The sequence below is a fragment of the Dermacentor andersoni genome, chromosome 7, assembly GCF_023375885.2.
Source record: "Dermacentor andersoni chromosome 7, qqDerAnde1_hic_scaffold, whole genome shotgun sequence".
NCBI lineage: Eukaryota > Metazoa > Arthropoda > Arachnida > Ixodida > Ixodidae > Dermacentor > Dermacentor andersoni.
In genome coordinates, this window is record NC_092820.1 from 133,706,616 (window position 1) to 133,733,708 (window position 27,093).

Sequence of the window (27,093 nt, forward strand, 5' to 3'; positions counted from 1 at the left end):
CGGGTGCCGGCTCTCCAGGCGCGAAAATGTGTTGTCCGAAACTACCGGCAATTGGCACGTGCTATAATTTGTTAGCGCATGAGGCAAACTGGCGCACCGTCCAGGTTATGGGGAGAGATAGCCTCCTCTGCGAAAAGAAGGAAGCAGTTTTTAGGTTCCCAGGGTGCCACGTTTCGATAGAAAAAAATGGTTTCAGACTCCTTTAGGGGTTGTGTTGCAACAAAAATGTGACCTTTCTATGGGTTGCGGCCACAATGCAGCTGCGTAACTTTGTCATTACAGAGAGTCAAAAATCTCAAGATGACAAGGACAAAGAGACAGTTTCCTAGCTTCCGATGAATTCCTACGCAATAAAAAAGCATCCGTCCCGATGTCATCGTCACAATGAAAGCACTTGCGTTCTGGCCCAAACTAGAAGCAGGACTATATACGCTTAAGCAGCGTGCATTAGCTGGTTTCATTCTATTGGGGGTGTGCGATAAATAGGACAACGTAATTAAAAAAAAAGCAAGTTTGTTCTAACATGAGAACACTCTGCAGCACGTTTATCAAGTTTCTTTTCTCTCCGTGTAATCTTATGTTTCTCCTCTGTTGACAACCCCCCCCTCCGGTTGGTGGCCTTCTTTATCTAGTTCTTTGTGACGTCGCTACTTCGCGAGTCCTGAAAAGACATCCGCGTAGCCAATGAGCTCTCAGTCAGATAAGTGCTGCAACGTCAAAATATCGCCAATGCCAAATTGGAACATAGGTGAGCACCGTACGGAGTATGCCCATGTAGTTGGGTACCTGCACAAGTTTCATCACCGCAAGAGGTAGGTAACAATCATATCATTTGGCGCGTTTACCCTAGCCACTGCGAAAAAAAAATGTGTTTAAGGATACGTGCAGCAGCAGGAATCCGAGTGTTCGCACTAGAGATGACGTTCTATGTGTGGGACAAGCTCAGTTTTCAATATAACCGTCTGCACCAGCGGAACTCTCCTCTCCGCCTGCGCACCGCTTCCATACGCTACCGATGCGATGCTGCCCTACTTTGTCGGCTAAGGCACGAGGCGGCCTTCAGCAAGTATTTTCTTTCTTTTCGCATTGGACCGGCCGTCAGTGCTTCGCCTGATGACTAGTGTCGCGAGGAAATCATTGAACATGTCGTCTCCGACTGTCGTCATAACAGTGTGCCCAAAGAAAAAAAACCACAGCTCGCGAGTTAACTCAGATTCATACATTGATGACATGGCACCACTGCCAACACTGTAACACCAAGTAAAGCGAAGCGCATATACTGAGAGCATGACACACTTTGTAAATACGTACATAAGTGTAGTTGTTATGTTACAAGCAAGTTATGCATTTCATAAATCAGGAAGAAAACAAAGTAACCTAAAGGATGCTCCTAGTAGGTTACGCATTATTCGAAACGACACAGTGGTATTTCATACGCTGATATAAAATGAAGAGGTGACAAAGAGCGCGCTTGTCGGTGCTCTTCGGTTTATGTCCTCACCCAAATTCGCGCTGTTACGTTTCTGAAGCAGGGAAAACACAAGCACTTCCCGAATCGACAGAATAATTTGTGCGACTGAGGAACCGTCCCTGTCAGTATTAACCGGACTGGACTAAATTCCATATTCGGAAGCAATGATCGTTGGAGAATAGCAACACCCGTTGATGACGCAGAGGTAACCAAGTCATTACTGCATTACCTCCTGTCAGCAGCTCACTCCGACCGTTCATAGACTTGGATTGTATTTTCTCGTGTACGTGCATGCGTGCAACCACTTCCATTTATCCCGCGCGCATTGTTCCATGCGTTCCCCTTTGCCAGCGCGGAGGAGCGAACCAGATGTGGTTTGGCTTAACTTACCTACAAGAGGATCACGAAAATCGAACCTTTTGAATGCAAACAAATACGAATAGTTAACATCGAATATACAATCGAATATCTAATAATCAAATACTAAAGCGTACATTTGCCCCAGGCATTCAGGAATAGGGCGAAAAAAGCAAACTATGTACTAGGAACAAAGCAAGTACTTGCCAGACAGAATCACTAATGGTTATATGAAAAAAAGAAAAAAAAGAAAACTGCCAGAAAAGCCTTTCAACAACATTAGTTCCTGGTTGCAAGCAAGCTTTCGGAGGGAAAAAAATGGCCGCTCCATGGATATTAGAAAGAAATGGCTACAGAAAATCGTGAGCAGTCTTGGAGAAAAAAATAACAAGCTGTTCAAGGACTTGTGCGCTGCATAAGCATCAGAAAAAAAAGCATCACATGTTCTAGCGCCAAAAAATATAAACCTGCTAGATCGCTACACTACCAAAGGCACTAAATTACCGACCACGACTAACAATCACATCTTGTCATGTAGGCTTCCGGAGAAAAACCAAAAATAAAGGCTGCATTACTTTTTATTGCGTGCATGGTTTCGATAACGTCTGTCATTGCCTCACTACTGATAGCTTGGGATACCTTGTTTAGCACATTACTAACAGTAAACAGACTTTTTTCTTCAGCTATTGCGAAATATTTTGTTAGTTTGGAAAATTCTAAAATAACAATCGTTTCTTGTCAAATACGAACATGAATAATTCGTGTAGAGCATTCGATTCATATTAAAACGTAAAATCTTACCCAATCACTGCACCTTAGCTTTCTATTATCTTTCTTAGTGCTCAACAGAAGAACCAAACACGAGAAGCTAGAACTGACGCTCGAAATATCCTACTTCGGAAAACAGAAAGACAAGACATACGTGACCGTATTCACCTGCATGCACATACGTAACGAGCGTAAGTGCAACTTGATGTTACTTTACGCGGATACAAAAAAACACCAAGCCAACAGACGAAGTTCTGCCACTTATTTTTTTATCCATCACGTCCTTCCTACCGGTGTGCTTTGTAAACGAGTTATTTTCAATCTACGGCTTAAACACCCGCTTGAAACCCACTTTATCGGCGTCCGATAATGGCCCACTTCAATGTGCCGATATCAGCGAGAGCGGATGGGACACGAGTGTCCCTCGAGATGTTTTCCTCCGCCCTATCAAAGACAACGACCTGATTTTGCGTGATCTTGAACCATATTTGTATCTCCCGTGTCCTCGAGCCGAAAAGACTTTCTGGTTCACGCTCCTTCCATGCTTCCGTTGGGCGTCTTCTTCAATGCATTGTAAGTATCGGGGCCAACACATAAAGGTAGCAAATGCGGGCATACAAGTGCACATTGTGACAACTTGGCCGCAAAGGGCAAAGAAAACTTCCTTAGAATAGTCTTCTTAAATATAGGTTAAAAGAATGTTTCTCAATGTAGCGTTAGCTGTGCGGTAAACGCGTCAGTAAGTACAAATCGGGGTCAAACTCGCCATACTCGTTTAATATCTTTTGGGACCGTTAAACCGTGTGGATGCGTTTTGAGGGGGAATAACGTTTTTTTTTTTTTTATTATTCGCACGGATCGTATTCACCGCGAGATTGAGCTACAAGTGGCAGAACCGTCGGAGCGTTAGCGTGGGTAGGCGATCGGTGGCGGTGGCTATACACAGAAATGCATAGAGCGACGCTTCGCCACTAAGTATTACGCATGATTATGTTGTAATGAAACGCGCTGACAACAGTGTATTCATCATATATTGCCCTTCAGCGTCACATTGTTTTGTATAAAAATGCGCAAAACGTTTATATTTACTGGAAGGAAGGTCACACTGTCTTTGAGTGGGAGACTGGCATTCAGCCACACATGTATTCTCTGCTTTGGCCGTTCGATGATTTTTATTGTTTGTGCGCCGTTTGCGTTCTGTTTAATCTATCATTACGGTACAATCGTAATGATTCTCTGACAAAACTCCTTGATAAAGCTTGCCTCCCGACTATGTACAAGCGTACAAGCGTGTTTAATCTATCATTACGGTACAACCGTAATGATTCTCTGACAAAACTCCTTGATAAAGCTTGCCTCCCGACTATGTACAAGCGTGCAAAATTTATACGCCTCAAGTTTCTGCTCCACCTCCTTAACGGGGGCTACAAATTAAACAGTGGTGTATATGTGTCTTTCACTGAACAGCGAAACACTAGAACTAAACATAATAAACATTTATTTGAATACAGGTTCCACACTGACAGATTCAGGTATTCTTTCTTTCCCCAGACAATCAGAGACTGGAATTCATTGCCTAGTGATATTATAATTTGCTCACCTGACGATTTCCTCCCTATGCTGAAAGATATGTCTATGAGTGCGCATCTTGATTTACCAGTATCGCCTAGAGACACCGCATTTTTTCTCTAATTGGTTTTGATGTAGTTTTTGTTGTTTACCTTATGCTTCTGTATTTCTGTTCATTAACCTTTAAGGGCTGAATCAGGAAGGTCACACCCTTTTATTGTATTGCACAACTACGTCTTCTTGTAAACTACAATACTAACAAGTGTATAAGTTTGTCATTCTTATTTTGATGCAATGTATTTTCCCATCTCCTGCAACAGCCTCCAAATGGAGGCTAGCAGTATGTAAGAAACAAATAAATAAAATACCTGACCACATATAAAAATGAATTATGGAAAGATTATCTATATCCAGAACAATGGAGGACGGCAAGTATGATTATAATACCAAAGCCGGGCAAACAACTCTACTTGGATAACCTCAGGCCAATTTCATTACCATCTGTTCAAGGGAAGACAATGGAGTATGTCATATTGAACAACTTAATGAAATATGTGGAGGACAATGACATCTTACCATATGATCTGATTGGTTAGACCGGACCTGTCCACACAGGACGCCATGTTGTTAATCAAACATCAACTTCTCTCAGCCAAACCAAAGGACACTCGAGCTGTCTTGGGGTCGTAAGTCGAAAAAGCTTTCGACAGAATTAAGCATAGAGCAAAACATGAAGGCATTTCTGAACTAGCATCGGGCGGAAAAGTCTATGAAATCGTTAAAACCTTTCTTGGCAATCGTTCAGCTCCCATTAGATTCGGGGATATTAAATCAGAGAAGTTGGACCTCGGTGACAGAGCGACGCCAAAAGCGTCGGTCTTGTCACATGTGCTTTTCAACCTGGCCATTTCAAAAATGGCAAAAGGATTAAAACAGATAGACGGCATTCACTTTGACAATAATGCAGACGATGTGACTAGATGGACCGCTGAAGGAAATATCAAATAGGCGGAAAGCCGACTTCAGAAGAGCATTTATGAGGTAGAGTCCATTTTAGACGACATGAGACTCAAATGCTCTGCTGATAAGTCTGAACTCCTAGTAGTCCATTACAGGGGGAGGGGTAGAAAACCGAGGGGATATGTGCGCGTGGGAAAACTCAGGTTAGTACTAACCACGAAGGCAGGCAAACCTATAAAGCAAGTAGTATCCAATAGAGTCTTATGGTTATTCCTGAAGGCAAATGGTACAAACGCAATAACAATACAAAACATCACAAGCAAGACTGAAGAGGTAATAAGATTGCTGAGGAGAATCACTAACAGACACAGAGGGTTGGGAGAGGAGAGCGTCATGAGACTGGTCCACACTTTCACCTTGTGTCGCTTCTCATATGTAGCTGGGATGCGAAGATGGCCAGACAGAGATAAACAAGTTGAACAGATTATTACAAGGCTTGTCAAAAGAACAGTAGGGTCACCGCTTAACACGCCGGATGATAATTAATGAAACTTGGGCTCCTCAACCCAATAACCGAGATAATTGAAGCTCAGGAAGTTGGCCGCAGAGAGAGGCTCTCTGGAACAAGGTCAGGAAGAGCGATACTCGAAGAGGTAAGGCGGTACTCATCCGAATCCAAACTTTCAGGTGTAGACACAGTAGAAATAAAAGATAGCGTAAGAGAGATAATCAACACGACTCGTTTCCCCAGAAATATGCACCTGGCACACAACCTGGAAAGAATAAAGGCTAGGGCCAAATCTCGCCTGCAAGAAATAGAACACGACAGAGAGCATGCTGCTTTTGTAGATGCAGCATGAGTCAGCGGAAAGAAAGCCGTTACGGCAATAGTGGTAGATGCAGATGGTCTGGCTCGGGATGCTATAAGGATCACAAGTTAAAACATGACAGTCGCGAAAGAACTAACGATAGCGTTCGCTTTGAAGAATAATAAGTGGGTCCGAATTTGAAGTAACTATAAGATGCTATTGGACCCTTTACCAAAGGCTTTGTAACCAAAAGGGCTGCCCAGCTGATCGGTGAGATAGACAGCCAAGGGATCGAAATCCGCTCGTTTCCGGCACACATGAGGTCTGTCTATCCATCTGGGAAGAATTTCAACGAGACGGCTAACGCATCTGGACGAGGACATACTATGCGTGCAGTACGCGACGAGGACCATAATAATATTCATGAGGAGAATAGGGACCAATTGCTTTCATATAATAAAATCAGGAAGCGTTACTACATGAACAGAAGGGAATTCGCAGGGCCACACGCTAAGGTCAATAGAGCTCAAGCGGCGACTCCTAGATTGTTACAGACAAGAACTTATCCGAGTCCAAACTTTATTAACAAGCAATATCCAGAAGGAGAGGTACCAATCACGTGCGAGAAGTGTAATGGTGTAATTACTCTGGATCATACGCTTTGACAGTGTGCTGTAACTTTCACAGACTATGACAAGAAAAGAGGTTGGTGGAGATGAGTCCTTCATAGCGGAGCTCTTGTAGATAAGGTAAAGGCCGTTCGGAAGGTCCGTGATACGGCATTAAAGTTAAACTTTACAGTCCCGACGTGGTAGCCACCTGCGTCAACCTAAAGACTGATCTTCAGGACCTGAATAAAGTTCAGCATACCATAATATAATCTCGCACCATACGTCACGTGCTCCCAGCAGCATATAAACCAACACTCATCTTTTGCAATCTCTTTACGAACACTGTTCCGGTAAGGTGGTCTAGCTTAAAGTATTTCTTAATACGCTTCCTCAGCGTATATCCCATTTTATGATCCCTCCCGATCAGCCGAGTGTTCGATACATAATAGTACGCACAAAGTCCTTGAAAAGACTTGGACAAAAAAGGATGATTTATCAAGAGCTCTCGTTCTTTATGCCGTCTTCACCAGCGCTTTACTTGATACGGTGTCATAAGAACAAAACCGAACTTATAGCTTCAAGTAGAAGAGAAAGTCGATTTTCTCACGTAGTTAGCTTTGCAATTATGCGAGCACAGGTTCGTGTTACTTTTCCCCTCAATTCAGTTTCTTTTTTGCAGCGTAGATGACTACATCTACCGTGTGGTCGCATACAATGATAATACCATTCCCTATTTCTGGATTGCATCTTTTTTTTTACTTCTATATAATCACTGTAGTGACATTCCTGAAAGATGTAATACACATTCCGTGCCATCCAGTGCAGATATGACCACTTTTATCGCGACCACTGCTGCTGGGTGCTGTTTCGGTAGTTTAGTTTTGGCGATTCCGTACGCAACAAAATATTCTGCTAAACTTGTAACAATCTGTGAGTGGATCTTATGAATACTAACTACAGCGCTCGGCGTGTCGTCTATCTTCTTCCGTGTACCAGGTGTTGTCCCTATGTATTTACTGAGTATGCACCAATAAGCCCAATGACAAGTGCTGCTCATTGGAATACTTCTTTCTAAGTAGTTACTGTTTATATTGATATATTTTATTTTTAATAAATTTGTAATTTATTTTATTTATGTTTACTGTTTTATAGGAAACAACAGAGATATCGAAATGATAATATATGCAATGTATTTGCTGTACCAAGTTCAATTTCATTTTACTACAACACTCCTAACAGAGTACGTAATACAACAAAGGTGCTCAACAGGTCCCTAGATAATCAGCTAACGAATACTCATCAGTCCCCAAGCAGTACAATAAAGGAAAGATAAAGTGTTCATCCACTCTCACAAACAGTTGCAATTATGTGATCTTATCTAAAATTGATGCTTTATTAGTAGGAATAAGCAAGGGCTCATGGTTTTCTAAACCTTGCAAACGTTAGGATATACTCTGTCTTTATACACAATAAATTGGGGTCATTAAAATAAATAAACTTTAGAAAGTACACCCCCAAACGCAAGCGTATAGTGAAGATTTCATGTTTACACAAAGAACACCAGCGCTCATTTCTATCTATCGAGAAGAGTCATGAACATCCTAATACTGCTCCTTCTAAAGATTGGCTCATAAATCTTTAAAAATGTGCAGTCAGGCATTTACCTTAAGCTCTTCCTATGAAAAAGCACCTGGATAATATCGTTCACAGTTTGTAGTATTATGTGTTACAAAATGCGTGGTCCTCTGAAATGTATTATTAAAGTTAAGGTGGCTTTATTAGAACGAGCTGCTGAAGACAGTAATATCAGATCCCGATCAGTTTGTGGTTGCGCGACTGCTATCTTTTCAGTACTTGTTCAAGTGCCCCAGTTCAGTTTCTGAATGAAGATAACACACTGGCTCTCAGGGGGTGCACTGCTTCTAATTACATTCGAAATTAACGAATAATGTTTGTTCGAACCATTGAAATGAAAGATTTACAGCACCGATGCTCGAGATAACAGAATTAATGGCTAGTGGCACCGCTCGGTACGCTCTTTGACGTTTATTTTGTTCATTTATAAGATTTATCTGCTAGATTTTGAAAAAGATGGCAGGACTGGTTACATAAGATGCAAAGAGGGGAAGAAGTCAAACAGGGGATACATCTATGCTGAAACCACACACAAATAACAAAGCGAATGGTCGAGAACATTCAGACTCCTGCATGTTCATATGCTACCAGCAAGCGTGGGAGATTAACAAAGGAACGGGCCTTAACAGACCGATGACGAATAATGCAGTAAAAACAAACTGCCAGATTCGAATTAAATAAAACGCGCAAAATATTTTTGCGGCCAGAACGCGTGGGGCATCTCTCGCCAGAAAAGAAATCAAACGCTGGTTGTAACGCAGCATCAATTTTTTTAACACGCATCCATCTTACCAATAACCAACATCTCAGCTACGGTGTACAGCAAGTAGTGGATCCATGGCGCTGACTTTGGACTCCTTGAAGAGCCACCCATCGTTCGGGCTGGACTCGAAACGCAGCTGGGTGACGGCGGCATTCCTGAGCATATCCTTGACGATGGTGATGACTGCCCAGCATTCGGTGGGTGTGCTCTTCTATGGCATCGTTCAGACATACGATGTGAGCAGGCAGGAAGCGCCGTGGCCACTTGTGCTGACCAACAGCCTGGCTTTCTTGGCAGGTGCGTTGAAGCGATCTCTCATTCACACATATCACAATATGATAAGTAATCTGGACAGAGTGTTGCACTATCACGTTATTTCAGCTTATACAGTAGTCCCCGGAATGAAACGCGAGAGTCGAAGCGTCTGGCTGCTGATACGTGCAGTACCGCTCGTGAGCGCCCGTGCAAGAAAGTTATTACACTGCGTTATACCGCCAAGGTGAACGCGTTCTTTGAAGCAGGACTTCTGCCTCTGGTCGCAGTTGAGCGGATTGCGTGTTAACCGTAAACCCGACTGCTGCGACTGTCGCACGGGTCTAGCTATCGTGTTTTGTTTTCGCGAGTACTGTACATTGAGAGAAGTTCATGAGTTTGCCGACTATGTTAAACACGCAAACGTTCGCACTTCGTAGAGTCTGTGGTGTCCATTTGCCGGCTACCCTGGCGCATTCCCACATTTCAGAAGGGAGGCAGTGTCCTTAGATGACTCCTCATTTGAGAGTATTGTTGCTAATGGAGACGGAGTGAGGACATTTGCGGGAGCATTGGCAGATATTCCTTGCCAAGAATAGCTATAGTGAAGGTTTATGATGTGGGTAACTTCTCTGAAAGCTATTCTTTCTAGGTCCGGTCATGGCCGATGCTCCTGTCAAGTCGTGTTGCTCGTGTCGAGCTTGACAGCAGGCGCTTCAGTCTGCGCTTGTTTCTTCGCTGACACCATATTCGCTTTAAATCTTCTCTTTGGAATAGTCTACGGTGAGCGAGCCCTTATCTTTTCTTTTGACATTCACTTTAAACACAAATACACAATTAGGGAATATCACGTAAAAATTAGCTCAAGACTATCCTGGCTGTGAGTGTAGAATGAAGCACGCACCATTATGCGCGTTGCATTCTAGCGTAACGTCACAGCAACGCCCCTTTGTCGCACTTCATGAGCTCTCTCCGGAATTGAGCTGCCCAGTGCCGCAAGCAGTTTTGTAAGTTATGGTCATTTTTACTTCGTCACTTTTGACCGCATTTCATCTTTTCCATTTTATTCTTCACTGTTTAATTAAAATTAAATTATGTGTTTTTACATACGAAAACCACTTTCTGATTATGAGGCACGCCGTGGCGGAGGCCTCCAGAAATTTTGACCACATGGGGTTTTTTAACGTGCACCTAAATCTAAGTACCACGGGTGTTTTCGCATTTCGCCCCCATCGAAATGCGGCCGCCGTGGCTGGGATTTCATCCCGCGATCTCGTGCTCAGCAGCCCAACACCATAACCACTGAGCTACCACGGTGGGTATTCTTCATTGTTTACTCGCCACTTTCTCATTTTTCTTACCTTAGTTTCTTCTGATACATGCTTCACCCTCTCTCCCGCTAAAGAGCACCTTAGCCAATCAAGCACTTCGCTCGTTAGGCTCCCTACATATCGCTTTCCATTTCTCTCTCCCTCTCTCAGTCCCTTTCGCCAATCCTCTGTCTTTCGAATCATTATTTTTCACCTTTCGAGTTCGTCTTCCCCTTTCCCAGTTATGAGGTAGCCCATAATTCCTGTCTTCATATTCTCTCACTATTACCAGTGCCTCAACTGGCACATACAAATGTTCCAAATAAATGGACATGGGCGGCTTCCAGTTAGTATATCCCTTAACTCATTAGTTTCTTTGCCATTCTAGTGTTGTAATAAAGAAGAAAACTTTGGCTAATCACACGTATCGGAAACCAGCCTAGCCATTACTATGTCTTCCTTTCACAAGAAAAGTCGAAGTACCATGATCGTTGTGAACGATGACACAAGTGCTGCCCCGTGCGATGAATATGGTGCAGCATTACTAAGACCACCCCAGTGACTTCAGTTTCAATTTCAGTTTATTCTTTATTCACAAAACATTGAGCAAATAACAAATAGTATACAGACGAGGGTGTCAAAATCAATGACTGCAACGGGACTCTAGGTTCTAAAAAGAAAAAAAAAAAAGATGTGTACAAAACGTGGGTTAAAGCAGCAAAGAATTAAAAGAAAGTACAAGGAAAGGCGCTTGAAGTAGACGTGATTAATGAGCCGCGAATTTTCTAAAACCCATAAATTATTGTACAATACTTTAACATTTATTGAAACGTGCTCAAATTACTCGTAAGCGCAACCTAAGAAAAATAAATGTGCCGAAACCATAAAAGACGACTGCAAATCTAACCTAAATTTTCCGAACAAACGAACGAACGAAAGAAAGAAACCACGCGCGCGAGTCTCCCTTCCCCTCTTCCCACCGGCATCTGGCCCGGACCTCCCCGGACCACGGTCGCGCGAGAGCACACGCCCATCCTTCGCTTCATTTCTCTCGCTAGTCCAACCATCGGCCATTAATCGCGGACCACCGACAGCCACCGACCGCGAAAACAGAGGACGAAAGAGGCAAAGATTGCTATTCATATTAAAAGGGTTGAGAAAAAGGTCGTCAAATGCTTGGCTTTCCAAGGAACTTTGCGTACGCCAGCTTTGGGTAATGTAAAAGTTATGAACTTTGGAGCAGAGGTTTGCGCTCTCTAGTAGCGTCTCGTGTTTGTGGCGCCATTGAGACTTAGTAAAAAAAGCTAGTAAAATTAATTAAATAAACGACAATAAAGAATTGCTTTCGACACACATTATGCAATTTAAATAAAATTGACTAACAGACAAACATGACTAGGACAATAATATTGCGCTTACTTGTGTCGACTAACTTATTTGCTGTCGTCTGCCAAGGAGATTGAAGTCCGGCCAAAAATTTCCAAACTTATTGCTAGAGCTCTCGAATCAACAACCGACTTAGGAAACAGCGGCCACTTAATGTTCAATCTTTCTGGTTAACGTGAGATGTACATAAGGGCAAATATTAGCACGTGGTCCTCAATTCCGATTTCTTCCAATGCGGCAGCGGTCCCTTCACGGAGTGGCACCGTGTTTATTGGCACAAGTATTGTGGGACAAGTTGGAGGGAGCAGTCTATTCGAGAAGTACCGGGTCCCCCAACGCAAGCCTAATACTCTTTCTGCGTCTTGCGTACTTGCGGTGACTCTATATGTTTCTGGCCCTTTTCCATGGCAATCTTTCGCGCGCCAATGCGTGAAAAACACAGCAGTATTTTTATGCGCTAATGTTTCGTAGCTGCTTTTAAACGTCATTGTTTTATATAGAACGTCGTACAAAATAGTAGGACAGTCGCTCTAGATATTCGGTTTCCTGCGCCTCATTGGGTCTTTTTTTCATTTGCTTGACTGACTTTCCAGCAACAAAATGTGTGGAGCAATCTCAGTTTTAATGCTACCAGTTTTACATGAACCACATGTAAAAAGATAATAAAATCTTAGGCCAAATTGTTTTAATGTACATACGAAATTATTGCACAAAATTACCGAGATATTTACAAAAAGATGGCAATTGCCGTGGGACGGAATTGGTAGCCTACTTAGAATTGTTAGCGTACTGATTGCGCTGAGCAAGTGGTCTAAATAATGTTCAATTGATCAACGCATATATGACTAACTTATCTGAGTAAATGAAGAGAAACGAACAAAATACAAGGAGCGGTGACGACAGTGCTATGAAAAGGCAGATGGTGTCGTTCAAACATTGATATAACATGAGATGTTATCCACTGAAGGAAGGGTATAGTTTCAATGTTTCATTAGTTACAAAGTACAATGTGCATACTGACTTCTGTACCTTCTTGTTTTCCTCCTGCCGGCGCTTCTTTGGCACCTTGTATTTATATCTTACTTGTTATGGTATTTTTTAATTTTTTTATTTACATATATTGTGAGCCATAAATCTGGTCCAAGTAGCTCGGCCTATACAACACAAGAGCAGGTTTTTCTAAAAACATGCCTCGAGAACACATTCCGAGCACATGCCAGCCAACGCATTATTAGAACATCTTAATCCATACAAATCAAATGTATTCTTTCTGCATTACGAAAATAACGAAGATAAGCAATGTACAATGAAACCAAACAAATACGTGAACATTAGAAAACAAGTCGAGCACAACAAGCAGCCGCACAAAAGCACAAAAAAAAAAGACTAAATCTTGCGAAATGGAAAGACCTACAACAAAAGTGCACACTACCGCACTGCACACTCAGCTACCTCATAATCTTTTAAGCAGCGCTAACTTTTGTTCATACTGTGGCTGCTGCTTTTACATTAATATGACGTCACTTCGAATGATGCGAGAGGTAAGAAGCTCGTTACCACAAGACGTCTACCTCATGGCGTCATGTACCTCATCTACAGCTACAGAGATAAACTACTAACGTATTGCATGGAACGCTGTAAGAGTTGAATTAAAAACACGGCACCTTTGTACGAATACTTGCCTTTATTTCCTTGTTTGTACTGGCTTTTTTAAAACATTATGCTGTAAATATGCTTTTAAGTGTAAATTCATACCAAATCATTGCCATAGCTAAAAGAGTCCTAAGTATTTTTAACTTCACAAACTCGCATGTGTGAGGCGGTAGCGCGGAGTGACTGAACGGACTGTGAATGAAATATTACTGCTTTCCTTAGGTATCAAGGCCGCTAATCTAATCCACCCATATTGTATGTTATTTCTTTCTTTAGGAACAGCGGTGTGTGGCGTTCACGTTGCCGTTACCGTCACCGTGTCCCAGCACTTCGAGAAACGCCGTGCAACAGCGTGCAACGTAATTGACACGGCCATGTGTATCAACAGCGCGTACTTGCCACCCTTGGCTGAGCTACTTCGAGTAACTTACGGGGCCTACGGCACCTTCCTCTTACTCGGTGGCATGGTTCTAAACGCATTTCCTCCAGTTCTCGCCGTCCAAAGTCCCGAGTGGACAAAACCGAAAAAGCGTTCTGTGAGCGAAACGGTGCACAGTCTTATCAAGGAGGAGAACATCCCGAATAATCATCTCCTGCCTGGAGGTAACACGCGGAATGGGTACGTTCCCGGTGACGCCGAAATGCCAAACGGCACAATGCACCGAACAAAGTTCTCAGAGGTACGACTCCGTCAGAACGACGACTCCGGCCTCAAGACCGTCCCATTAGTCTCGTCAAGGAAGAAATTAGTAGGCAAGGACAGCACAGCCTACCCAAGTTTTACTCTGATTGTGAGACAGTTCGCCAGCGTGCCATTCGCCGTCAGTGCGATATCCTTCGCTGTCATCGGGCTAGGAATGTCGACATTTCTTTTGCTTTCTGTAGACATTGCCGTGGACTGAAGGATCCCTCCATCCAGCGGCGTCTTTTTCCTGAACGCCTTCGCAGTGACAGGCATTGTGGCGAGGCCCTTAAGCGGCCTGATAATCGACTTTGGTTTTTTATCTTTAGAGAGCGTTATGCTGATCGGATACATTCTCCAAATCTTGGCGCTAGAACTCTTCGTGTGGTTAGAGAATTTCGCGCTTATGCTGGCTTCCTCTGCGCTATTTGGTGTCAGTAACGGATTGAGGATCACTCTGCTCGTGCCTTTTCTCGTTAAAGACTTTGGAATCGACCGAATGCCACTTTTGCTTGGTGGCGTGTCCTTCTGGACTAGCGTCGTCCTGCTCACAAGACCATTTCTTGTTGGTAAGTGAAGTCTTGCCGAACTCAAATCCTTAATGCCAGTCGTACAAAAGAATCTGCCAGATATGTTTTAGACATGAAGCGACAATAAGATAATTTTATGAAAACAAAAGCCTTATTTCGAGTGCTCTTCACAAAAAGAAAGGAAGGAAGGAGGCGACACGACAGAGCGCGATAACCTACAAGAGCACTTCGTCCCCAAGCCACGCTTTGTATAACGCGACTGTGGCATTAAGATGCCTACACAGCTTCTTCCTGAATGGCTTCGAACCTCAGACGCCACTGAAAGTATACGTTCTGCAGCCTATCCTCCATGCATAATAAATGGCGTCAGTTTCTGGTTCAAACACGATTTCATTGCGCAGGTTGTTTGGTGTACTTCCCATACATTTGACTAATTGGCATCTGTCTCGTCAATTCAAAAATATAAATGAATCACAAGTACCCGGTGATGGATTTAAAACAAGGATCCCCCGCGCAACAAACCGATGCTCTCTTTATCAGGCCATGGATGCCCGCATGCCGACAAAGTGTATGCTTTCACTAGCTTCCCTGTCCCAAGATGGTACTTCAAAGTGCTTGAAGCGGGACTAATATCATATAGCAACTATTTGCGTCCGAAAGAAACAGCGCACACAGTGCTCGCTGACTAGAAATATACGTGGTTAACGCCTGAAAAAAGATCCAACGCATTTCCGCCGTCATTCAGTCAAATCACATTTTCTGTACCTCAGTGCTACAGTTTCAGAAAGACGAGAGAGTGTCTGTCGTTGGGAGGCGGTGTTTCAGTGAAGTTCTCTATGTGGTCTCCAAAGGTACAGCTGTTGTGGTTAGTAATGGCACCGTGTCACATTTTCATAGCAGGTGCAACAAGATTTAACTATTCTATTCTCCTTTATACACATAAACTGTATGAGCTACTGGCGAGCGCGTGTCCAGACATGTTAGAAATATGAGTCAAGTTTAGGCTTCCTGCACGAGAATGTTTGTCGACTAACCGGAAATCTCGAACTGCTGTATTTCCCACACGTAGCTCGATACACGAACATGCATGTGTTTTAGTGAGTTAGCTGAGACGCTTAGAGTGGTTAGTTATTAGACTTAGATTTGTAATAGGAAATTGTGCTGAAACACTTGATATCACTGCTCCCGAGTGTAAGCTGAAACGGAAAATATATCGGAAACATATACCATTCTCAAACAGGATTGGGTAGAAAAAGTGTAGTTGACCGTCACCACGCGTCTCCAAACGAAGAGACCGTAGTCGGAAAATGCATAAATATTGTTTTGAAATTTCCTTAGGCATTAAGGGACTGGAATGAGCTTCCGTTTGAAGATATTCCCGCACTTTCAAATGATTATTTGCGCAGTGTTGTTGCATATATGTGTTGAGTGTCACACATACACACGCACACACACACACACACACACACACACATTATATATATATATATATATATATATATATATATATATATATATATATATATATATATATATATATATAATCTGGTTAAGCGGTACCTTTCACTAATATTTAAATATTGCCTGCGGTACATGCTTGTACCATTCTAGAACGATACGTATTGCCCCAACATGCAATCCAGTAGTTTATATGTGAATGGATAAATGAGTAGTATAAAGAGAGCAGTGTCTTCTCGTTATATACATAGCGAGCTTTTAAATGTGGCCTTATTACATATGGTGCCCTCTGTATAACGTTCGCTATGTGTTGATGAAATTTATGGTTAGAATCAAATTCTACACCTAAGTAGTTACAGGAAGTACTGCGCACGATAAAATTATTACGAACGTAGAGCGGAGGAATGAATGCGGATGAGCGTTGGTGTGACGTGAATAAAACAAATTTAGTTTAAGAGGAGTTTATATTGAGCTGGTTAATATTGCACCAATTTAACACGTTGTTTAAGCCGGTATTAAGTTTCGAAGCTAGGTTCCCTACACAAACGTCAGACTTAAAGATAGTCGTGTCATCTGCATAAAGAATGCAGTTCGAGGAAAGCAGGCAATTAGGCAGGTCGTTAACATTTATTAAAAACAAGAGTGGGCCAAGTATGGTTTCATGAGATACACCAACATTTGTTATCATTGATTTAGAAAGAAGACCATTAATTCTAACTGTTCGTGTACTATTTTCTAAGTAATTTTGTATCAAAGTTAAAGCAGGACCTGTTACTCCGATAGATTCAAGTTTAAAGGATAAAATGCGGTGGTTAATTTTATCAAAGGCTTTAGCTAGATTCACCAACACTGATCCAGCATACATGCCCTTATCGATTGCCACATTTAATGGTTCAGTTAAGGCGATAAGAGCAAGTTCGATTGTATAGCCGTTGCGGAAGCCGAATTGGAATGGTGAAAGAATATTAAATTTAGATGGGTACTTAGGTAGGCGCTTTTCTACCAGCCATTCAATAATATTGCTAAAGAAGGGTAGAATGCATATTGGCCTATATTTAGTAATCAAGGCACGGTCACCCTTTTTAAACACAAGAGTAATTCTACCTCGTTTTAGTTCTTGTGGGAAGATTCCAGTCTTGAACTTTAAATTAATGATGCTTGCGAGAACTTATGAGATTAGGTGCGCAATTCGCTTGATGTGATTCGAATGCATATTACCAAGACCTGGACTTGTTCTTTTTACATCTCTTATAATGTTTTCTATTTCCTGTGGTGTGGTTGGAAAAAGAAAGAATGAGTCAGGTAGGCTTAGCATTAAATGGTTATATTGCATGGGTATATGGGAATCGCTGCTAAAGAAAAAATTCTGCAAAAGCGTCAACAATGCTTTGTGAGGAGGCGTACGCTCTCTCGTTATGAATAATTTCCTTGAAAATGTCGCGATTGTGTCGCCTATTTAAAAAATCTTTTACTATCTTCCATTTCTTACTGATGTCTTTTCCGCATTCTAATAAATTTTCCCCGTAATTAAGTTTTTAGCTGTTTTTATAAAAGTTCGATGGCAAGAAAGTTGGAAAATCTTTTGTACCTCCTATTTTCGTTTTCTTATACCGATTGTCTTTTTTCCGCATCAAGGCTACAAGCTTATCTGACAGCCATGTATTCTGTGGGGACGCAAACTTCTTGCTGCGTTTGATTTTGCGGGTGTGGCAGTCAAAATACGATTTTAGCACAGATATAAAGAGCACAGTTTGTGGATTTTTCATATCTGCTATAGAAGATCAATTAGCTTGGCTCAGGGAATAAATAAAAGCTTCTTTGTCAAGTGTCAGCTTTGTGTAAGTGGCTTTGACAGAGTTCTCATTATTCTGAAAGCGCAAAAATACCTGGTAGTGATCAGTCAGATTTTGTAACAGGATGCCTGCGTCTGGTGGAGAGAGCAAAGTTGAAAGCGCATGATCGATTATTCTACCATCTACATAGTTAGCGCACCGCGTAGGCACCTTTATTAAGCATTCGTAACCGAAGCTATTGAAACAATTTTGATGTTGTAAGGCGTAGGCGGACGACCTGTCTGCGAGGTTAATGTTAATATCACCTATAATTATAACGTTTTTATTCTCGTCTGCAAGGATATTCAGCACGTCATGAAGCGTGGCGCAGAAATCATCCACAGACGATGAAGGCAAGCAATCTACACAACCTATTATTAGATTTTTATTGTCCACATTAATAAAGTAACCTTTATGTTCGACCCACACTGATTCACAGTCACGTGTGCTGAGGAGAAGGTCGTGCCTTGTTTTGTACGTAAGAGTACTTAAAATACAGATTGCGACACCGCCATGACAGCTGTAGGGACGATTTGAGTATTCTGCTTCTTAGTTAGGAACGCAAAACAGGTTCTGTTCGTGGTCACTTAGCCAGTTTCCGAGATCCCAATTATTGACCATGAGAATTGAAGTGTCACAATAAGAGTTGAAAAGTCATTATAGTGTCTGCGTATGCTTCGTGTGTTGAAATGAATGATAGATTTGTGATTATTGGACAAATAATTATTTAGCTCGTTATTTTAAGACATGATGACATTGCGAATTTGTCTGGTGATGCTATTTGTCTAAGGAGAAGGTAGCTAAGTGATCACAGAAAGGTCTGCCTCCGTAGCGATCCAAAAAACCTGGCTGCCAGTTGTTTGACGAGCCTTTATTTGGCCGTCGTCAGTCCACAAGAATTGACATTTCTTAGATTTCTTTAAAGTTAAGGCCTTAGAAAAGAGAGGCCTTATTTTCAGGTGTTAGATGGTCATTCACGTATTGAGGCGTTCTTTACTTACCAAAATGCCAATGGAACCTAGAGTTAGCAGCGCTTTCCTTGCTTTTCTCACGAAGTCGGACATTTTTGTTCGCGAGAGAAAACGGGCAACGATGTTTTTGTTGTTGTCAGTTTTGGTAGGCACACGGTGAACCATCTTAATGAACATCTGTTATCTTCCCTCCTCATTATATGTCCTGCCCATGCCCATTTCTTTTTCTTGTTTTCAAGTAAGATGTCATTAACTCGCGTTTGTTCCCTCACCCAATCTGCTCTTTTCTTACCCATTAACGTTACACCCATCATTCTTCTTTCTATAGCTCGTTGCGTCGTCCTCAATTTAAGTAGAACCCTGTTCGTAAGCCTCCAGGTTTCTGCCGAGTAGGTGAGTACTGGTAAGACTCAGCTATTATACACTTTTCTCTTCAGGGACAACCTGCTGTTCATGATCTGAGAATGCCTGTCAAACGCACCCCACCCTCGCTACCTATCGTAAACTGCTGTTCTCTTCCGAGACTGTTAAACATTACTGTAGTCTTCTGCAGATTATGAATGAATTGCTTCGCAAAAAAGAACATCCTTGCCGATGTCATCGTCACAATGAAAGCAATTGCGTTCTGGCACAAACTATAAGCACGGCTATATCCGCTTAGGCAGCGTGCTTTAGCTGGTTTCCTCCAATCATGTGTGTGCAATAAACAGGATAACGCTAGCAAAAAAAAAAAAAATCGAGTTAGTTCTAACATGAGGACACTCTGCAGTGCGCCTACCGAGTTTTTTTTTTTCTTTCCGTCTAATCTTATGTTTCTCCTCTGTTGACCCAGCGGTTAGTGGCCTTTTTATCTCGTTGGTTGCGACGTCGCTACTTCGCGAGCCCTGAAAAGACACGCGCGTAGAGAATGAGCTCCCAGTCAGATAACAGCTTCAACGTCAAAACATCTCGAATGCCAAGTCGGAGCGTAGGAATGCATCGTACGGAGTAAGCCCATGTACTTCTGTACCTGCACTGGTGTCATCACCGCAAGAGGTAGGTAGCAACGATATCATTCGGCGCTTTTACCCTCGTCACTGCGAAAAAAAATGTTTTTAAGGATACGTGCCGCAGCAGGAATCCTAGTGTTCGCACGAGCGACGACGTTCTATGCGTGTGACAAGCTCAGTTTTCAAAATACGCGTCTGCGCCAGCGGAACTCTCCTCTCCGCCTGCGCACCACATCTACAATCTACCGATGCGATGCTGCCCTACTTTGTCCGCTAAGGCTCGAAGCGGCCTTCAGCAAGTATTTTCTTTCTTTTCGCATTGGAGCGACCGTCAGTGTTTCGCCTGATGACTAGTGCGGCGAGGAAATCATTGAATATGTTGTTTCCGATTTTAATCATCACCGTACGCCAAAAAAATAAACAAATAAAAACAACAGCTCACCAGTGCACTCACATTTGTGCATTGATGACATAACACCACTGCCAACGCTGTAACGACAAGTAAAGCGATGCACATAAACTAAACGCATGTCACACTTAGTAAATATATACATAAGAGTGGTTGTTCTGTTGTAATCAAGTATATACATTTTATAAATCCAGAAGGAAACAGTAACCTAAAGGATGATCCTAGTAGGTTACGCGTTATTCGAAACGACACGGTGCTATTTCAGACGTTGATATAGAATGAAGAGGCGATAAAGAGTTCGCTTATCGTTGCTCTTCGGTTTACGTCCTCGTCCAAATGCGCGCTGTTACGTTTCTGAAGCAGGGAAAACACAAGCGCTTCACGATTCGATTGAGGGAATAGTACGACTGACGAACCGTCCCCGTAAGTATTAACCTGGCTCGACTCAATTCCATATGCGGAAACAATGATCGTTGGAGCATAGCAATGCCCGTTGATGGCGCAGGAGGTAACTAAGTCGTTGCTGCATTACCTGCTGTCAACAGCTCACTTCGACCGTTGATAGACTTGGATTCTATTTTCACGTGTGCGTGCGCGCGTGCGACCATTTCTATTAATTTCGCGCGCTTTCTTCCATGCGTTCCCCTTTGCCAGCGCGGAGTAGCAATCCGGACATGATGGTTCGGTCCATCACATCATTCGAATACAAACGAATACGAATACTTACCTTGGAATATCGAATCGAATATCAAAGAGTCAAGGACTGCAGCATATATTTGCCCAGGCATTTACGACTAGGGCGAAAAATGCTAACTATGCACCAGGAACAAAACAAGTGTTTTCAAGACATGATCACTAATTTTAATATGAAAAAAAGAAGAAAAAAACAAACAGCCTGAATAGCCTTTGAACCACTTTAGAGCCTAGTTCCACGCAAGTTTTCGGAGACAAACGAATGGCCGCTCCAGGAATGTTAGAAAGAAAGGGCTACAAAAAATATGAGCAGTTTTAGAGAAAAAAAATAACAAGCTGTTAAAGGACTTGTGCGATGCGGAAAAAAAATTAAATTATGTGGTTTAACGTGCCAAAACCACTTTCTGATTATGAGGCACGCCGTAGTGGAGGACTCCGGAAATTTTGACCACCTGGGGTTCTTTAACGTGCACCTAAATCTAAGTACACGGGTGTTTTCGCATTTCGCCCCCATCGAAATGCGGCCGCCGAGGCCGGGATTCGATCCCGCGACCTCGTGCTCAGCAGCCCAACACCATAGCCACTGCGATGCGGAAGCATCAGAAAAAAAAAAAAAAAGCATGACATGTTCTAACACCCAAAAAAAAAAATTCTGTCAGATCGCTACACTACCAAAGGCCCTAAATTAGAGATCACGATTAACATTCGCAGCTTGTCATGTAGCCCTAAGGAGAGAAACCAAAAACATAGGCTGCACAACGTTTTATTCTGTGCATGGTTTCGATAACGCCTGTCGTTGGCTCACTACTGATAGTTTGGGATACTTTGTTTAGCACATGAGTAACAATAAAAAGAGATTATTGTTCAGCTTTCGCGAAATAGTTCGTTAGTTTTGATAGTTCTAAAATACCAATCGTTTCTTTTCAAATACGAACATGAATAATTAGGGCAGAGCATTCGATTAAATTTCATAACCTAGGATATTAGGCAAGCGCTGCGCCCTACCTTTTTCTGAATCTTTTTTACTCTCCAACAGAAGAACCAAACACGAGAAACTAGAACTGACACTTGAAAATACCCTGCTTCTGTAAAGAGAACGAAGAAACATGCGTAAGCGTATTCACCTGCATGCACATACGTAACGAACGTAGGTGGAACTTGACATGTTTTTACGCAGATGCAAAAGCCCCAAACCAACAGACGAAATTCTGCCGCTTACTTTTTTTATCAGCCACGTGCTTCCAACCCGTGTGCTTTGTAAACGAGTTATTTTCATTCTACTGCTTACACACCCGCATGAAACATTAATCTCTCGCGGCGTCCGATAAAGACCCACTTCAATGTGCCGATATCGGCGAGAGCGGATGGGACACGAGTGTCCCTCGAGATGTTTTCCTCCGCTCTGTGAAAGACAACGACCTGATATTGCGTGTTCTTGAACCATATTTGTATCTCCCGTGTCCTCGAGCCGAAAAGACTTTCTGGTTCACGCTCCTTCCCATGCCTCCACTGTGCGTCTTCTTCAATGCATTGTAAGTATCGGGGCCAACACATAAAGGTAGCAAATGCGGGCATACGAGTGCACATTGTGACAACTTGGGCGCAAAGGATAAAGAAAACTTCCATGGAATAGTCTTCTTAAAAACAGGTAAAATGTTTCTTTTTTGTCTCAATGTGGCATCACCTGTGCGGTAACCGCGTCAGTAAGTATACATCAGTGTGACTTTTATGTTTACCTTAACACTCGCCACGTTTAATGTTTTGGGACCGTTATAGTGTGCGGGTGTGTTTTTAGCTCGAATAACATTTTTTTTAATCACACGGAGTGTATTCGCCGCGGCATCGAGCTACAGTTGGCAGCACGGTCGGAGCGTTAACGTGGATCGGTGAGCTCGGGCGTGGCTTTATACTGAAATGTATAAAGCAACGCTACGCTATTAACGATTACGCATGGTTATCTTGCAATGAAACGCGCTGACGGCAGTGTATTCATCATATATTGCCCTGCACCGTCACATTTTCATGCGCAGCACGTTTATATTTACTGGAATGAAGGTCAAACTGTCTTCCAGCAGGAGACTGGCATTCAGCCGCACATGTGGTCTCTGTATTGGCTCTTCGATGGTTCTTATTGTTTGTGTGTCGCATGCGTTCCGCCTTCTGCATCATTATTGTTGCACAACCCAAAACATCATATTTGCGGATCTCGCACTGGCTACAAGAATGTACGCATCGCCGTGCAGCAAATGTCAAGCAGGAAGATCATGCAAACTCAACATCACCAATTGCCGCAGGCATCTCGGTTTCTTTTGTTGTTGTAGTTTAGGTTGATTGAAATGCAAGCAGGCAGTCAGTTCAATTAAACAAGCTAGGCTACTCTGAGTTGAAGTACGTCAGTAGGATCACCAAGTTCCTTTAGGGGAGATATTTCATCGCAGTTGCACTAACATGCATCACTTAAGCACAAAGCTGCCCTCAGATAGATCCGGGCGCGACAGCGATGCGACAAACCTGCAATGCTTTGAGGAGCTAAAATCATAAGGTTACTTCATCTCAGCTGATAGTAGTCGCTGTCTTCCGTAAATCTAGCCCCGCCGCTCTACATATCAAAATAAATTATAAAACCTGCCTTTCAACTCAGTGTAATGATGTCCTCCATCTAGACGCACGATCCTATAATATCACTTATCTTAGATATCCTTACCTTGCAGCGAAAAAGTCTAAAAAATCCCACGAGTTACTTGCGGGGTAAGCCTAATATAGCGTAGTGGCATCACAAGCGCACATTAAAAAAATCAGGCATAGCTAATTAAGGCTGGCCGCGTAACCACTCAGTGAGAATAATGTAAGTATCGTTAAATATCTAATGCAGTTATTGCGATATAAATTCTATGACGCGATATAATATGACTATACGTATCGGTTTCTTTCTGTTGCTGCTCAGTGATCTTCCCAACCCTTCTAGTTCCGGTTAGTTCGGTAATCCACTATGTTGCTGCATCGACCCTTCCATTGAGTAGCAGCATACGAGGCGACCAAGCGAGCCGGAGGGTGGAAACGTCGCAGTCTTCTGCTTCCACGTGTTGACATACAGTGGAATGAAGTCACTACACCATGTCCTGCGTTATGAGACAGAAACTGGCTGCACAAAAGCTATCGCAATAAAATATTTAAGGTGCTCAGAGGCTCGTCAATATTTTTTTTTTGCTAGACTTTAAAAATCTAGGATATTCGTTTCATGCAAAAGAAAAAGAAATAGTCGAAACTATCATGCCGGTAGCCTTAAGCCAGGATATCTCAGAAGTGTCTTACAATTTCTTTTGAGCAAATTATTACTTCACTACGGCCTGACTTCAGCTTCACAACTGCAAACTGGGCCCATATGTGGATAGTGAACAAAAATGGAAGTATTTATGATATTAGTTATTTATCTTGGCACCAGAATTTACAATGCACTTACTTACCGCCTCTCCCATAAGGGCACTTACCGCAAGTTCGACTCAACGTGGATCAAGCTGCCTTAAAAAAAAGAAAAAACTACGACCTACGGTGATGAGACCAAAGGTCTCTAGTTCTACGACACTTTACGCACGCTGGTAAATTTAGGTGTTATGATTGATTAGATAATTCGTCATAATTATTATCATAACGTAAATCGAAGCCTCTGTTGCCCTTCTCTTTATTCATAAATGGGGTCTCGAACCTGGCAGCCTTGATGGCATCAGGCAGCATGTAGGGCTTTAGCCATGTGTCTGCCTTTTTAAGTTCGCTTGTTACCTGGCGCTATGGAGCAAAGGAAAGGGTCCTCCCCCTCCACCCATTATGGCTCTGATTGGCGCTGGCTAACACGCCTAGGGCGAGATCTAATACACATACCTACCCAAGTTACTGGATGGACTAATGGCCTTCGCTGTAGCACAACTGATGGCGTATCGCTCGCGTAACGCCAAGGTTGTGGTTCCGTCCGCACCAGCGACAAGTTATCTTTCTTACAATTTCAACATTTCCCCTTTTTTTCATTATGTTCCAGATTTCAATTTCAACGACACCTAATTACCAGTATGCTTTCTTTGGCTTCATTGAATGCTGGCTTGTAATGGTAAGGATTTTTTAGAAAATGCGAACCCCTCTGTTTCGCTGCTCCTCGTTCTAGCGTTCTCTGCATTATCTTGAGTGTTGGCTCACCTTTGTGAAATAATAAGGCAATTGTTCTAAATTTGTAGCATTACCTTGCTTGACCTTTGATATGGATCGGAATAAATATACACTTGTTCCCCACTCTTCTGAGATTTCGCAGTACAATAATGAGGGCAAATATTGAAGGTCGAGTAGACTAAACTTATAGGCCGCTTTTGTAGGTGCGTGCAACTGGGTATGTGCCCATTTTTAACGAACGAATTTTAGATCAACTTTGGCATGTGCCACACTGTGTATGTGAACCCGGGGCCATTAAGCACGCGGCGCTGGGTATGGGAGAGCTCTTTAACCTCTTTATTGACAACTAGCATTTCTGGAAAAGTGGGCTGCTCCGGCGAACACATGTCTCAAGCTATTTGCCCCTGGAGATGTACCACTGGCAACGTGCCGCTATTCAGTGATCGCCTCTGACACCAATTTGGGTCGCGGGTTAACGGGCTGTACCTGTGGGTATACGGGGCACTGGGTATGTAAAGTAGGGTAAAAGCGGCTCTTCAATCAACCATTTTAACCGAACTCGGGTCAACAGTTCTTACAAGAAGAAATTCACCGTGCGCTGCACTCCGCATCAGTTCCAAACATATTGCACAAAGAACACTATCCATTCGCTGCTGAAAAGTTAATATTTCTAAGAACAATTATCTGCCAAAACCAAGCACGGTTCGCATTGCGGAGTTGCGTACTGGCGTTTGGTGTCTTGTAATATTTGGTGAAAAACTGACATGAATACCACACTTGCGTGCGCGGTGTGCCTTTGCATTGAGCTGGCTTCCCAAACGAAAGGTGTGCTGTAAAAGGATAAGATAAAAGCGAAAACGCAGCTACCATCTCCTTAGGTGACAACACTAGGCAGCATTCTCTTATCAAGTTCTTATCTTAGCCATCTCCGAACCAGCATTTTCGTTCCGCCGCTACGTCGCGTGACCTTTCTGTTTCGTCCATTGCTCCACACCTTGCCCTGCTGGGTTATTGCTGATCATCTGTGTCTCCTGAACGGCACTTCGAATATACTTAAAGAACAGTAAGAAAATTTTAGCGATTTGTAGACAATGCTGCAATGAACACCAGAGCGAGATATTCTTGCGAAGCATGCAGCGTGGACCTCACAATATCGCATAATAGATCGTATGCTCTCCCATGCAGTTTTCAAAGCTCGTCCTTCACCCCACCTTTTTTTCCAGCCGTCAATGAAGTCATATCCATCACTAGAATACAAGGGCATCACACATTAGCGACTTCGTTTCATCGAATTACTACCTAGTGGTGAGTTTTTTTGTTTTTTTTTTTTTGTATGCCTGCTGCCGCTCTTTCACTGTGTTTGCATATTTTTTACTTTTGTCGTTGTGATCGGTCAAGTTGTTGCAAATATCATAGCTTCTTGTGATTACTTTCTGGTGGCTATCTGGCGCTTTCCTGGCTCAATGCTGAAAGTAAAACAGTATATATGCCATTAAGTTTGCGCATTTTTATTTGTGGACTAAACCGATGATTCGGAATTTTAAATATATGGGGCCATACCGAATGTAGCGAAGTCTAAAAAATTGCGACAGAATCCATCTCATGTAGACCATAGGCAATGATGGGTTAATGTAGAATCAATACAGCGAGGCAGCATATTCCCACCATCAAAACAAGTGATGCGAGGCTTGTATTGAAGCACGACTCCTCTTTCGTACTTCTCTTTCAAAACTCGATGTTATCGGGCACCGCTGACGAGAAACCTGCACGTGGCCTCCAAAACGCAAAGAAAGCTACGGAGACCATTTCAGGGCAACAAAAAGTAAGAAA

The 27,093-nt window shown here is 42.7% G+C and overlaps 1 protein-coding gene across 11 annotated transcripts in view; it reads left to right on the forward strand.

Annotated features, from left to right (window-relative positions):
• The first annotated feature begins 743 nt into the window (after window positions 1-743).
• LOC126533798 (monocarboxylate transporter 3-like) overlaps window positions 744-27,093 on the forward strand; it is a 69,436-nt gene continuing 43,086 nt past the window's right edge. For 3 of the 11 annotated variants that reach the window (XM_055072378.2, XM_055072384.2, XM_055072375.2), the window contains exons 1-3: window positions 22,527-22,640; window positions 25,139-25,207; window positions 26,487-26,568. The gene's annotated coding sequence lies outside the window, so the exon portion shown is untranslated. The other 8 variants (XM_055072376.2, XM_055072385.2, XM_055072377.2 and 5 more) reach the window with 8 other exon arrangements.